Source organism: Gorilla gorilla, chromosome 4 (genome assembly GCF_029281585.2).
Source record: "Gorilla gorilla gorilla isolate KB3781 chromosome 4, NHGRI_mGorGor1-v2.1_pri, whole genome shotgun sequence".
NCBI classification, from domain to species: Eukaryota; Metazoa; Chordata; class Mammalia; order Primates; family Hominidae; genus Gorilla; species Gorilla gorilla.
This window is the reverse complement of record NC_073228.2, coordinates 20,635,039-20,650,220: the sequence shown is the minus strand read 5'-3', so window position 1 is coordinate 20,650,220 and position 15,182 is coordinate 20,635,039. Positions and strand designations below refer to the sequence as shown.

At 39.9% G+C, this 15,182-nt stretch overlaps 1 long non-coding RNA gene across 5 annotated transcripts in view; it reads right to left on the bottom strand.

The window, feature by feature from the left end:
- LOC109026875 (uncharacterized) overlaps window positions 1–15,182 on the bottom strand; it is a 666,434-nt gene that overhangs the window by 564,627 nt on the left and 86,625 nt on the right. The gene's annotated exons all lie outside the window — the stretch shown is intronic.

Below are 15,182 nucleotides of genomic sequence, written 5' to 3'. Positions count from 1 at the left end.
TAGCGTTACTGCCTTGGGAACAACTGCAGCAGTAGAAACAGTAGTTATTCTCACTAACCCTTTTTTTTTTTTCGCAGTGTTGTTGAGGCTGTAATGGGGTATAGGGGTCAGGGGAATAAGATGAACTTAAATATTATTCATTCCCTTACATGTACCAAATACTCTATAGTCAAGGTAACACTCATATTATATGAGCTAACTTTTTCAGCTATCTCTACCCTTCAAAGACAACAGATCCTTTTAGTGATTAAAAAAAAGTAAGGAAAGAAAGAAAGGAAAAGAAAACAGGAAGGAAGGAAGGAAGGTAGGTTGGTTGATTGAATTTTGGGTTTTCTTTCTCTTCAAATGCAGGAAGTTGCCTTTTACAAGTTGCCCTTCCAAAATAGTCTTAATAGTCTTTCTAAGAAATGCGTATGCATTACACAAACCAATCAGCCGGCCTCCTGGAGTTAGCCAGCCAGTTCCCTGAAGTCAGGCAGCTACTTTGCACTTTTTAAGCGTTTCTTAGTATTTCAAGCATAGATATTCAATCATGCTAATGCCACTCTTTCTATATAATTGTGTCTCTAAGACTCCTCATGTTGTGGGTGAAAGAAAACTTATCTCAAACTGGCTTACATAATAAAGGGGATTTGTTGACTTCCATAACAGAAAGTTCATCTATACGGAGGGCTTCAGCATTCATGAACTGACAGTTAGAAGGTGTCACCAAATACATACTTTTTTCTACTGCCTTACTCTGCCTTCACGACATTGGCTTTATCTAAGTCTGACTCCCCTCCATTTCCACTTCCAGACCCCATGGTCATGAAAATCTTCTAATGTAAATAAGGCCATGTGTTTCTTCATTCTTGTTAAACAGGAGAAAGAATGTGTCTGATCCAGCATTCAAAAGTACAGTACCAAGACTCGCCCTGACTGGTTGGCTTAAGTTACATACCCAACCTTGAACCAATGGCCATGGCCAATTGATAATATATCCTTAATTGTTTAACCAACCAGGACCCACCACCTAAGCTAAGGTAGGTTTATGTTTACCCAAAAAGTGCTGGCTGTATTGAGAAGGTGTGAACAAAGGTGAATCTCAGACTTGTTAGAAAGTGAAAATGTTTGGATAGGAACCAACAATGCTCACTAGAAGCAGTTATTTTTCAAGCATGTGTGAGGCCTTCCTCTTAATTCCTCATGGAGTTAAAGACCTGAAAAATAACAGAACACAGAAAATTTACAAACTAGATGCTACGGTTTGAATATGTCCCCCAAAGTTTATATGTTGGAAAAAATGCATCCTCAGTGCAACAGTGTGGAGAGGTGGAAGCTTTAAGAGGTAATTAGGGCTCTTCCCTCATGAGTGGATTAATGCCTGTATTGCAGGGGTGGGTTAGTTATCACAGGAGCAGTTTCCTGATAAAAGGATGAGTTCAGGCCATGTCCTCTTTCTGTCTCTCTCTCTCTTTCTCCTCTCTCTCTCTGTATTTCTCTCTCACATGCTTTCTTGCCCTTCCATCTTCTGCCATGGAATGACACAGCAACAAGGTGTCTCCAGATGTGGGCTCCTCAGCCTTGGACTTCCTAGCCTCAATAACTCTAAGAAATACATTTCTATTATTTAGAAATTGCTATTCTTTGGTGTTCTGTTATAGCAGCATAAAACAGACCAATACAAATAATTGACACCAGGAAGTGGGGCTCTTGCTGTAACAAATACCTAGAAATGTGGAAGTAGCTTTGGAACTAACTGGCTAATGGGTAGAAGCTGTAAGAAGTTGAAAAACTCTGTATTACCATGACTGGAGTATTAAGGAAAATTCTGGTGAGTGCTCAGAAGAAAAAAGAGAGAGAGAGAGAGATCCCAAATCTTCTTGGAAATTACTTAAGTGGTCATGATCAAATATTGGTAGAAATATAGATGGTAAAGGCCATTCTGATGAGGCCTCAGATGGAAATAAGGAACAAGATATTGGAAACTGGAGTAAAAGCCAGTTTCATTATACACTTAAAAATAACTTGGTGGAATTGTGTTCAAGTCCTAAGACTTTGTGAAAGCAGAACTAAAGTGCAATGAACTAGGATATCTGGCATAAGAAATATCTAAGCAGCAAAGCATTCAAGATACAATATGGCTTCTTTTGGGCACTTACAGTAAAAAGAGATAAAACAGAAACGATTTAGAGATAGAATTTATAATTAAAAGGAATACAAAATAGAAATAACTGGAAAACTCTCAGTTTCGCTGTGAAAAAACTAAAAAAGTGTGCTCAAGAGAAAATATTAAGGGTGTTGCTAAGTGATGCCTTACTAAAGGGATTAATATGGATAGAATGAAGCCAGGCTCTATCCATAAAGACTATGAATAAATAAACGTAAAGGAATTTCAGAGATCTTCAAGGCAAGCTAAGACCCTGAGGGCCAGGTTATCAGAGAGGTGCCCATGGACCTCAGCATTCACTGCCCAGGGCTTGTTTGTGACTCTGCTCCCCACATTCCAGCACAGTGCTCCTCTGCTGACCCAGCTGTTGCTCAAACAGGCCCAGATGTGGCTCCTGCCACAGCTCTGGAGGGTGAAAGTGATAAGCCTTGGTGACATCCACGTCATCAGCATCCACATGGTGCTGGCTTTGCAGACATATGGAGTAAACAAGTTGTGGGGCCATGGCAGCCTCACACTAAACTTCAAAAGTATGTATGGGACAGCCCAGTGATTCAGGCAGAGACTTGTTGCAGGAGCAGGGTCACCACAAAGAACCTCCACTAGGACAAAGCCTGGGAGTGCCATAGGAACGGGGCAGCTCCTGAGACCCCAGAAGTAGGACCAACAGTATGCAACTCCAGCCTGGGAAGGCTGCAAGTACGAGACTCCAACCTTTGAGAGCTGTTCAACGGACTGAACCCATCGAAGCCATAGGGGAAAGGCTGCTTGAGACCTTGGGGGTACGGCTGCCACCCCAGTGTGCCCAGCACACAAGGCATAGAGTCAAAGGAGAAAATTCTCCAGCCTTAAGACTTAACATTGTTTTCTCTGTTGATTTTTGGACTTACTTGGGACAAGTCATCCCTTTCTTCTTGCATATTTCTCCTTTTAAAAATAGAAATGTCGGCCAGGCGCAGTGGCTCACACCTGTAATCCCAGCACTTTGGGAGGCCAAGGCAGGTGGATCACGAGGTCAGGAGATTGAGACCATCCTGGCTAACATGGTGAAACCCCACCTCTACTAAAAATAGAAAAAAATTAGCCAGGCGAGGTGGTGGGCGCCTGTAGTCCCAGCTACTTGGGAGGCTGAGGCAGGAGAATCACTTGAACCTAGGAGGCGGAGCTTGCAGTGAGCCAAGATCGCACCACTGCACTCCAGCCTGGGTGACAGAGCGAGATTCTGTCTTAAAAAAAAAAAAAAACATAGAAATGTCTATCTTATGCCTCTCTCATCATCATATTTTGAAGGCATGTAACTTGCTAATCTTACAGGCTCACAGCTGGAGAGGAATTTATCTCAGGATGCATTGTGCCTTGCGTCTCCTCCATATCTGATTTAGATTAGATTCTAGACTTTGGACTTTTGAGTTGGTACTGAAACAAGTTAACATTTTGGAGCTACTAGGATGGAATTAACGTATTTTGCATGTGAGAAAAGCATAAATTTTGGGGGCCAGGGGAAGAATACTATGGTTTGAATGCATCCCACAAAGTTCATGTGTTGGAAACTTAATCCCCAATGCAACAGTATTGAGCGGTGGGACCTTTAAGAGATGATTAGGTCATGAAGGCTCTGCCCTCATGAATGGACTATGCCTTTATTGCAGGAGTGGGTTCCTCATAAAAGAATGAGTCAAACACCCTCCTGTTGCTGTCTCTCACATACCTGTGCTGCTTCATCTTCCATCATTGGAAGATAAGGAAAGAAGTTCCTTGCTAGATGCAGACACTGGGACTTCGAACTTCACAGTCTCCAGAACTGTGAGAAATAAGTCTCTGTCTTTTGTAAATTACTCAGTCTGTGGTATTCTGTTTCAGCAGCACAAATCAAAGACACAAGGTAAACCTTAAAAAGAATGGATCCTAGATATGACTGTTGTTGAACTCCATAGGCCAATCTCTACTACACAGAAAATCCTTTGTGCCGGTTCCTTCTAAATGTTACTGTGCATACATATCTTTGGACACTTTGTGAAAATGCTGATTCTTTGAATAAGACCTGAGATTCCACAATTCTAACAAGTTCTTAAGTGATTTTGATGATGTTGATCTGGCGGCCACACTTTGACAGCTTCTCTCCTGATCTCCTATTCACCCCCAAAGTGCTCACCTCAGAGAAAAAGGTAACCTTGAGCTTGTCTCTTCTGATAGGAAACTAATTTCCATTTCCTTAATTCCTACTGAAAAAAATACAAATTCTTAAAACGAAACACTCGGCAGAGTTTTGTGTTCACCTCCAAGCAAGACAAACTTTACATAATTTCGAGAAAAGTTTAACTCCATATTGCTTTCAATCTTTCCCTTCTGAATAAGAATATTTCCTTACCATGAGATATTTTTAAAAGTACTTAAAGTGTCTTTTCCAAAAACAAAGATGCATATTTCCTCAATGATTAATTTCAACTTCCTCAGCCAGGAGAAAACCCGAAAATACTACCAACAATAAAAACTGCAAAAACCAAAGCTTTAAAATGGCATTTTTCACACGCATTCGATAATTTTTAATTACAGGATCTGGTCTCAATAGGAACATATGCAGTGTGTATGTGTGTGTAATATATACACACATATGTAACTGTATATGTATATTTGCACATTTACACATGCATGCTGACTAGAACAAATAATGCCAATAACTTATGACATGCTTACTCTTCCTCCTCTTTCTATTTTTTTCTTTTTCTTTTTTTCTTTGAGGCATTTAGTGGCTGGTCAGGGAATCTAAACACCATTTATTGTAAAATTTCTATTTTAGTATGCCTTTCAGTTCTAAGCAACTAACTTACCAACTTTTCAAACACAATTTGTCTGCGTAGAGAAGACCAGCACACAGGAAGAAAACAATAATAGAGGCAGCATTGCAGTTCTCAGGAATACACAGGACAACCGAGGCATGGTAAGTGAAATATATAACCAACTTTCTCATAAAAAGTAAGTTTGTAACAAATATGAGAGCAGAATTCGGTGATATTTGTTCAAGATTATTCTATTTATACTGCTTATTTAATGCAGAGTTTTGAATATTTGTTTCTCTTGCATTGTATTAGTCAATTCTTGCATTTCTATAAAGAAATACCTGAAACTAGGTAATGTATGAAAAAAAGAGTTCTAGTTGGCCCATGGTTCCACAGGCTGTACAGGAAACATGATGCTGGCATCTTCTGAGCTTCTGGGGAGGCCTCAGGAAACTTACAATCCTGGTGGAAGGTGAAGAGGGAGCAGACACAGTCACATGGCCAGAGCAAGAGCAAGTGAGAGAGCAAGGGGGGAGATGCCACACATTGTTAAACAACCAGATCACAAGAAAACTCACTCACTATTGTAAGGACAGTACAAAAAGGGATGGTGCTAAATCATTCATGAGAAATCCACCCCCATGATCCAGTCACCTCCCGCCAGGCCCCCACCTCTGACATTGGGGATTACAATTCGACAGGAAATTTGGGTGGGAACACATATCCAAACTATATCATGCACTCCAGATAATATTTACTTAGCAACAGAAAAAAAAAAAACCCTTAAGCACAAATCTGAGAGAGAGTATGCTTCTAAGGGAGGGCTTTTCATTGAATCTCGAGGCTATAGAAGTGCCTTTTCCAATGTGGATGGCACTGCTTTATTCATGAGGCTCTCATACTGGTTCTGCCTTTGTCTGTAATTAAAGGTCCAAAAGCTGGTTTTATATATCACTCAAGGCAACTGTAAAACATAAGTATATTTCCCCTCTGTTTAAATAACTGGAATAATTTGTCCCATAATCACATTGGTCTCTGTGAGCTCTTCAAGTTTTATTAAGGTGTAACCCATGAGTCACACTAATACTTGGTTTTGAAGCTTGATTCTCATAGTACTTTTTAAAAATATGAATCCTAACTTTGTGTAACTTTAAAGAATGAACAGGTTTGAAGACACATCACCATGGAAATCAGAAGGTCTCAGCATATCCCTCTAATCTGAGCATGACCTACGCAGCATTGGTCATGTGTTAGGTAAAGAGGCAAAAGACAGGAAAATGCCTTGGCTAAGAACATACACTATGGACTGTCTGGGTATAAATCCTGGCTTTGTCATCTACTAACCGGTTACATGATCTTGCGAAATATGCTTAAAATATTTGGACTTCAGTTTCCTCCTCTGGGAAACAAAGAAAATGAGGTACAGTTTTTAGGGATGTTGGTAAACAAAATGTGTGAATAAACGCAACACCCTTAGAAAAGAAACTGGCACATAGTAAGCACTCAACAAATGTCAGAAATTGTTATTGCTGCAGTTCAGTGGTTCTCAAATGGGAGTAATTTTACCCCTTCAGGGACATAAGGCAATGTTAGAAGACATATTTAAGTGTTGAGACTGAGGGCAGGAAATGCTACTGATAACTAGTGGGCGGAGGCCAGCGATGCTACTAAACATCCTACTTGCTGCCACCACCACAACCACCACCACCACCACCAACAAAAGATTATCCAGCACAAATGTCAATAGTGCTGTTGTGCACAAACCCTCCTATAGAATAAAATGTTTCTTGTGTATCAAATATACATCTCAGAAATAAATTACAATAAATGGGTAAAAATTGAGACACTCTCTACTCTTAACCTCTTTTACTGTGTTCTCTATACAGTAGGAAGCATATATTGCTTCTTTTAAGTATAGCAAATACTGTATACAGAAAAGTACCTATATAATAAGTGTACAACTAAAGATTTCACAAACACACCCATACAACATCCAAATAAAAAGGTAGAATTTTAATAGGATTCTAGTTGTAGTTCTCCCTAAAAGTAGCCACTTTTCCTGACCTGAAGCATCACATACGATTTTTGTGTTTACGTTTATACTCTATAAACATTAAGTATTTTTGTGACTAGTCTTATTCATATTCTTGCAAGTAGTTATAGTTTCTTCAATTCTCACGGCTGGGTAGGATTCTGTTGCCAAAACACACCAGAAATTATCCATCCATTCTTTATTCTGGTAGGTTTCAACTTTGGACTATTTTGAATAGCACAGCTGTGTGCATTCCAATACACAACTCTGAGTCAACAAATATATGAGTTTTTATTGGGTATGTACAGCATAACCTTTGGAAAGTAATGGAAAATCCAGCCATGATTTCCCATTACAGTTCAAACAAAATCCAAGATCCTTTAAGAGGTCATACTTCCTAGTTTGCTTGAGATAGTGCCAACTTGTGTTTGTCCTGACATTTGCCATCACTCTCGAAAGTGTTCCACTTTAGAAAAAAAATGATGTGTATTGTCTACTATATACCATCTTACCTAATCTGCTCCATTTATTTCCTGAACCTTTGCTGGAAGATCTTCCATTGCTCACCCTACCCCAGTCACACTTCTCTTTCCAGTGTCCGAAATTTGCCATATACTTTTCATGACTCAGTGCTTGTCTTATATATCTATTCTTCACTCGGGGCATAGTTGGTACTTTTCCGTCTTTTAGTTCTGAGTTTAAATGTCAACTCCTTGGAGGGGCAATGCCTAGTCAGGCTATGAATATTCTTCCCTCATTCTCACACTTATTGTGCCTGCACACTCTTACCTTCATAGTACTTAGTACACTAAGCATTTATTTATGTATTTAAGTGTTTATTATGCTTCCCCTGGCTCCTACTAGAAAGTCAACTCCATTAGGCTAAAAATTATGTGTTTATCACTTTTGAGTAGCCAGTAAATATCTGTTAAATGTATAGATAAATGAATTAGCAAAAATAGACAACCAAGTAGGAAATCAGAATCTTGCTTCTAAACCATCATGTTTGGTCCTTTAATGCAATTTCTTCACAAACAATTGCACAGACAGTAAACAAGCAAAACAAGATGCTTCTAGGCTAAAAAAAGAAAAAAAGAATGCATAAGAAAAGGAAAAAAATAGTATTTTATTTATTTATTTATTTATTATTATTATACTTTAAGTTTAGGGTACATGTGCACAACGTGCATGTTAGTTACATATGTATACATGTGTCATGCTGGTGCGCTGCACCCACTAACTCATCATTTAGCATTAGGTATATCTCCCAATGCTATCCCTCCCCCGTCCCCCCACCCCACAACAGTCCCCAGAGTGTGACGTTCCCCTTCCTGTGTCCATTGTGTTCTCATTGTTCAATTCCCACCTATGAGTGAGAACATGTGGTGTTTGGTTTTTTGTTCTTGCGATAGTTTACTGAGAATGATGATTTCCAATTTCATCCATGTCCCTACAAAGGACATGAACTCATCATTTTTTATGGCTGCATAGTATTCCATGGTGTATATGTGCCACATTTTCTTAATCCAGTCTATCATTGTTGGACATTTGGGTTGGTTCCAAGTGTTTGCTATTGTGAATAATGCCGCAATAAACATACGTGTGCATGTGTCTTTATAGCAGCATGATTTATAGTCCTTTGGGTATATACCCAGTAATGGGATGGCTGGGTCAAATGGTATTTCTAGTTCTAGATCCCTGAGGAATCACCACACTGACTTCCACAATGGTTGAACTAGTTTACAGTCCCACCAACAGTGTAAAAGTGTTCCTATTTCTCCACATCCTCTCCAGCACCTGTTGTTTCCTGACTTTTTAATGATTGCCATTCTAACTGGTGTGAGATGGTATCTCATTGTGGTTTTGATTTGCATTTCTCTGATGGCCAGTGATGGTGAGCATTTTTTCATGTGTTTTTTTGACTGCATAAATGTCTTCTTTTGAGAAGTGTCTGTTCATGTCCTCCACCCACTTTTTGATGGGGTTGTTTGTTTTTTTCTTGTAAATTTGTTTGAGTTCATTGTAGATTCTGGATATTAGCCCTTTGTCAGATGAGTAGGTTGCAAAAATTTTCTCCCATTTTGTAGGTTGCCTCCTCACTCTGATGGTAGTTTCTTTTGCTGTGCAGAAGCTCTTTAGTTTAATTAGATCCCATTTGTCAATTTTGTCTTTTGTTGCCATTGCTTTTGGTGTTTTAGACATGAAGTCCTTGCCCATGCCTATGTCCTGAATGGTAATGCCTAGGTTTTCTTCTAGGGTTTTTATGGTTTTAGGTCTAACATTTAAGTCTTTAATCCATCTTGAATTGATTTTTGTATAAGGTGTAAGGAAGGGATCCAGTTTCAGCTTTCTACATATGGCTAGCCAGTTTTCCCAGCACCATTTATTAAATAGGGAATCCTTTCCCCATTGCTTGTTTTTCTCAGGTTTGTCAAAGATCAGATAGTTGTAGATATGCGGCATTATTTCTGAGGGCTCTGTTCTGTTCCATTGATCTATATCTCTGTTTTGGTACCAGTACCATGCTGTTTTGGTTACTGTAGCCTTGTAGTATAGTTTGAAGTCAGGTAGTGTGATGCCTCCGGCTTTGTTCTTTTGGCTTAGGATTGACTTGGTGATTTTTTTGGTTCCATATGAACTTTAAAGTAGTTTTTTCCAATTCTATGAAGAAAGGCATTGGTAGCTTGATGGGGATGGCATTGAATCTGTAAACTACCTTGGGCAGTATGGCCATTTTCACGATATTGATTCTTCCTACCCATGAGCATGGAATATTCTTCCATTTGTTTGTATCCTCTTTTATTTCCTTGAGCAGTGGTTTGTAGTTCTCCTTGAAGAGGTCCTTCACATCCCTTGTAAGTTGGATTCCTAGGTATTTTATTCTCTTTGAAGCAATTGTGAATGGGAGTTCACTCATGATTTGGCTCTCTGTTTGTCTGTTATTTGTGTATAAGAATGCTTGTGATTTTTGTACATTGATTTTGTATCCTGAGACTTTGCTGAAGTTGCTTATCAGCTTAAGGAGATTTTGGGCTGAGACAATGGGGTTTTCTAGATATACAATCATGTTGTCTGCAAACAGGGACAATTTGACTTCCTCTTTTCCTAATCGAATACCCTTTATTTCCTTCTCCTGCCTAATTGCCCTGGCCAGAACTTCCAACACTATGTTGAATAGGAGTGGTGAGAGAAGGCATCCCTGTCTTGTGCCAGTTTTCAAAGGGAATGCTTCCAGTTTTTGCCCATTCAGTATGATATTGGCTGTGGGTTTGTCATAGATAGCTCTTATTATTTTGAAATACGTCCCATCAATACCTAATTTATTGAGAGTTTTTAGCATGAAGGGTTGTTGAATTTTGTCAAAGGCCTTTTCTGCATCTATTGAGATAATCATGTGGTTTTTGTCTTTGGTTCTGTTTGTATGCTGGATTACATTTATTGATTTGCATATATTGAACCAGCCTTGCATCCCAGGGATGAAGCCCACTTAATCATGGTGGATAAGCTTTTTGATGTGCTGCTGGATTCGGCTTACCAGTATTTTATTGAGGATTTTTGCATCAATGTTCATCAAGGATATTGGTCTCAAATTCTCTTTTTTGGTTGTGTCTCTGCCCAGCTTTGGTATCAGGATGATGCTGGCCTCATAAAATGAGTTCGGGGGGATTCCCTCTTTTTCTATTGATTGGAGTAGTTTCAGAAGGAACGGTACCAGTTCCTCCTTCTACCTCTGGGAGAATTCGGCTGTGAATCCATCTGGTCCTGGACTCTTTTTGGCTGGTAAGCTATTGATTATTGCCACAATTTCAGATCCTGTTATTGGTCTATTCAGAGATTCAACTTCTTCCTGGTTTAGTCTTGGGAGGGTGTATGTGTCCAGGAATTTATCCATTTCTTCTGGATTTTCTAGTTTATTTGTGTAGAGGTGTTTGTAGTATTCTCTGATAGTAGTTTGTATTTCTGTGGGATCGGTGGTGATATCCCCTTTATCATTTTTTATTGCATCTATTTGATTCTTCTCTCTTTTTTTCTTTATTAGTCTTGCTAGCAGTCTATCAATTTTGTTGATCCTTTCAAAAAACCAGCTCCTGGATTCATTACTTTTTTGAAGGGTTTTTTTGTGTGTCTATTTCCTTCAGTTCTGCTCTGATTTTAGTTATTTCTTGCCTTCTGCTAGCTTTTGAATGTGTTTGCTCTTGCTTTTCTAGTTCTTTTAATTGTGATGTTAGGGTGTCAATTTTGGATCTTTCCTGCTTTCTCTTGTGGGCATTTAGTGCTATAAATTTCCCGCTGCACACTGCTTTGAATGCGTCCCAGAGATTCTGGTATGTTGTGTCTTTGTTCTCGTTGGTTTCAAAGAACATCTTTATTTCTGCCTTCATTTCGTTATGTATCCAGTAGTCATTCAGGAGCAGGTTGTTCAGTTTCCATGTAGTTGAGTGGTTTTGAGTGAGTTTCTTAATCCTGAGTTCTAGTTTGATTGCACTGTGGTCTGAGAGATAGTTTGTTATGATTTCTGTTCTTTTACTTTTGCTGAGGAGAGCTTTACTTCCAAATATGCGGTCAATTTTGGAATAGGTGTGGTGTGGTGCTGAAAAAAATGTATATTCTGTTGATTTGGGGTGGAGAGTTCTGTAAATGTCTATTAGGTCCGCTTGGTGCAGAGCTGAGTTCAATTCCTGGGTATCCTTGTTGACTTTCTGTCTCATTGATCTGTCTAATGTTGACAGTGGGGTGTTAAAGTCTCCCATTATTAATGTGTGGGAGTCTAAGTCTCTTTGTAGGTCACTCAGGACTTGCTTTATGAATCTGGGTGCTCCTGTATTGGGTGCATATATATTTAGGATAGTTAGCTCTTCTTGTTGAATTGATCCCTTTACCATTATGTAATGGCCTTCTTTGTCCCTTTTGATCTTTGTTGGTTTAAAGTCTGTTTTATCAGAGACAAGGATTGCAACCCCTGCCTTTTTTTGTTTTCCATTGGCTTGGTAGATCTTCCTCCATCCTTTTATTTTGAGCCTATGTGTGTCTCCGCATATGAGATGGGTTTCCTGAATACAGCACACTGATGGGTCTTGACTCTTTATCCAATTTGCCAGTCTGTGTCTTTTAATTGGAGCATTTAGTCCATTTACATTTAAAGTTAATATTGTTATGTGTGAATTTGATCCTGTCATTATGATGTTAGCTGGCTATTTTGCTCGTTAGTTGATGCAGTTTCTTCCTAGTCTCGATGGTCTTTACATTTTGGCATGATTTTGCAGCGGCTGGTACCGGTTGTTCCTTTCCATGTTTAGCGCTTCCTTCAGGAGCTCTTTTAGGGCAGGCCTGGTGTTGACAAAATCTCTCAGCATTTGCTTGTCTGTAAAGTATTTTATTTCTCCTTCACTTATGAAGCTTAGTTTGGCTGGATATGAAATTCTGGGTTGAAAATTCTTTTCTTTAAGAATGTTGAATATTGGCCCCCACTCTCTTCTGGCTTGTAGAGTTTCTGCCGAGAGATCCGCTGTTAGTCTGATGGGCTTCCCTTTGAGGGTAACCCGACCTTTCTCTCTGGCTGCCCTTAACATCTTTTCCTTCATTTCAACTTTGGTGAATCTGACAATTATGTGTTTTGGAGTTGCTCTTCTCGAGGAGTATCTTTGTGGCATTCTCTGTATTTCCTGAATCTGAATGTTGGCCTGCCTTGCTAGATTGGGGAAGTTCTCCTGGATAATATCCTGCAGAGTGTTTTCCAACTTGGTTCCATTCTCCCCGTCACTTTCACGTACACCAATCAGACGTAGATTTGGTCTTTTCACATAGTCCCATATTTCTTGGAGGCTTTGCTCATTTCTTTTTATTCTTTTTTCTCTAAACCTCCCTTCTCACTTCATTTCATTCATTTCATCTTCCATCACTGATACCCTTTCTTCCAGTTGATCACATCGGCTCCTGAGGCTTCTGCATTCTTCACATATTTCTCGAGCCTTGGTTTTCAGCTCCATCAGCTCCTTTAAGCACTTCTCTGTATTGGTTATTCTAGTTACACATTCTTCTAAATGTTTTTCAAAGTTTTCAACTTCTTTGCCTTTGGTTTGAATGTCCTCCCGTAGCTCGGAGTAATTTGATCATCTGAAGCCTTCTTCTCTCAGCTCGTCAAAGTTATTCTCCATCCAGCTTTGTTCCGTTGCTGGTGAGGAACTGCGTTCCTTTGGAGGAGAGGCACTCTGCTTTTTCGAGTTTCCAGTTTTTCTGCTCTGTTTTTTTCCCCCATCTTTGTGGTTTTATCTACTTTTGGTCTTTGATGATGGTGATGTACAGATGGGTTTTTGGTGTGGATGTCCTTTCTGTTTGTTAGTTTCCCTTCTAACGGACAGGACCCTCAGCTGCAGGTCTGTTGGAGTACCCGGCCTTGTGAGGTGTCTGCCCCTGCTGGGGGGTGCCTCCCAGTTAGGCTGCTCAGGGGTCAGGGGTCAGGGACCCACTTGAGGAGGCAGTCTGCCCGTTCTCAGATCTCCAGCTTTGTGCTGGGAGAACCACTGCTCTCTTCAAAGCTGTCAGACAGGGACATTTAAGTCTGCAGAGGTTACTGCTGTCTTTTTGTTTGTCTGTGCCCTGCCCCCATAGGTGGAGCCTACAGAGGCAGGCAGGCCTCCTTGAGCTGTGGTGGGCTCCACCCAGTTCGAGCTTCCCGGCTGTGCTAGCAATCAGCGAGACTCCGTGGGCATAGGACCCCCCCAAGCCAGGTGCAGGATATAATCTCCTGGTGTGCCATTTTTTAAGCCCGTCAGAAAAGTGCAGTATTCAGGTGGGAGTGACCCGATTTTGCAGGTGCCATCTATCACCCCTTTCTCTGACTAGGAAGGGGAACTCCCTGACCCCTTGCACTTCCCGAGTGAGGCAATGCCTCGCCCTGCTTCGGCTCATGCACGGTGCGCACACCCACTGACCTGCGCCCTAGTCAGTGACTGTCTGGCACTCCCTAGTGATATGAACCTGGTACCTCAGATGGAAGTGCAGAAATCACTCGTCTTCTGCGTCGCTCACGCTAGGAGCTGTAGACTGGAGTTATTCCCATTTGGCCATCTTGGCTCCTCTCCCCAAAAATAGTACTTTAAAAGAAGAATTATGTAACCCAGCTAAAACTAGGACATCCAAGTCCAGTCTTAGTAGATTCTCACATTCATTCAATACCCACAGTGTTAAAAATTAATTAAATGTCTTGAGTTTATTGAGGTCTCTAGAAGACATATCAACTATAAATTATGTTCTATGACAAATGGAAGTGCTTGCTAAATAACAGTAGATAACACTTGCTGGGCAGTAATTCTGAACATAATCAGCATTTTAATGTATCCCTCTCACTGAAGGGCCTCCAGATTACCTCCTGCTTTCCACCAGAATCTCATTTTTCTCTGCTTTTTTCCCTGCTTTCATGAGACCTCACTGTTTCTTTCTTATCTTCATAACCTAATGATGTAGACTATTCAATTTTTCTAATAATATGTCTTATCATTTTCTCATGTTTAAATTTTTTTAAAACCTGTAATCTTGATGAGAAATGTCAAGTGACAGAAGACTCTAGCAGCTCAATGAGACTGTGTTGGAATGAAGAAAGAAGGAAAAGATGTTTTTGTTTATTTGGTTGCTTGGTTGTTTTTTGTATTTTTTAAAGTAAGAACTACAACAAGAGCTATTCTTTCATCTTTTCTATTACTTTTTCCTTGTTAACTCACACCCTTCGTGTGTAGGGGGAGGCCATACTAGCAAGAAGAGAGAAAACTCTCGTACAAATGAGAAGATGTAGAAGGAAGGATTGATAGGGGGTGATAGGGCCATATTTATTTTTTTTTGTTGTTCAATGGAACAAGAAGCATTTGGAGTCTTTCACAGGTGATGAAAGAGACTTGAGAAACAATAAATGGATTAAAATCCAAAAAAAGATATTTTATTCAGGGAAAATGGAAAGAATAAGAATGCTCACCTTGGTATTTATGTTTTTTGGGAAAGCAGCAATGATGAATCTCTCAACAGAGTGACAAAAATGAGGAGAAGTCCTCTTTCAATGCAGAAATTGTGCTATAGGAAAGAGCAAGCAGGGGTAGAGGGATGAATCCCCTTTAGGACTCACTTCTTCCAAATATTCGGATCTTCTTTCCATTAGGGAAGGTTACCTATGGGAAGGATGGTAACACTACTTCTTTTTCCTAATTCATTGACAACTTTTAAGATTTTTTTCCAG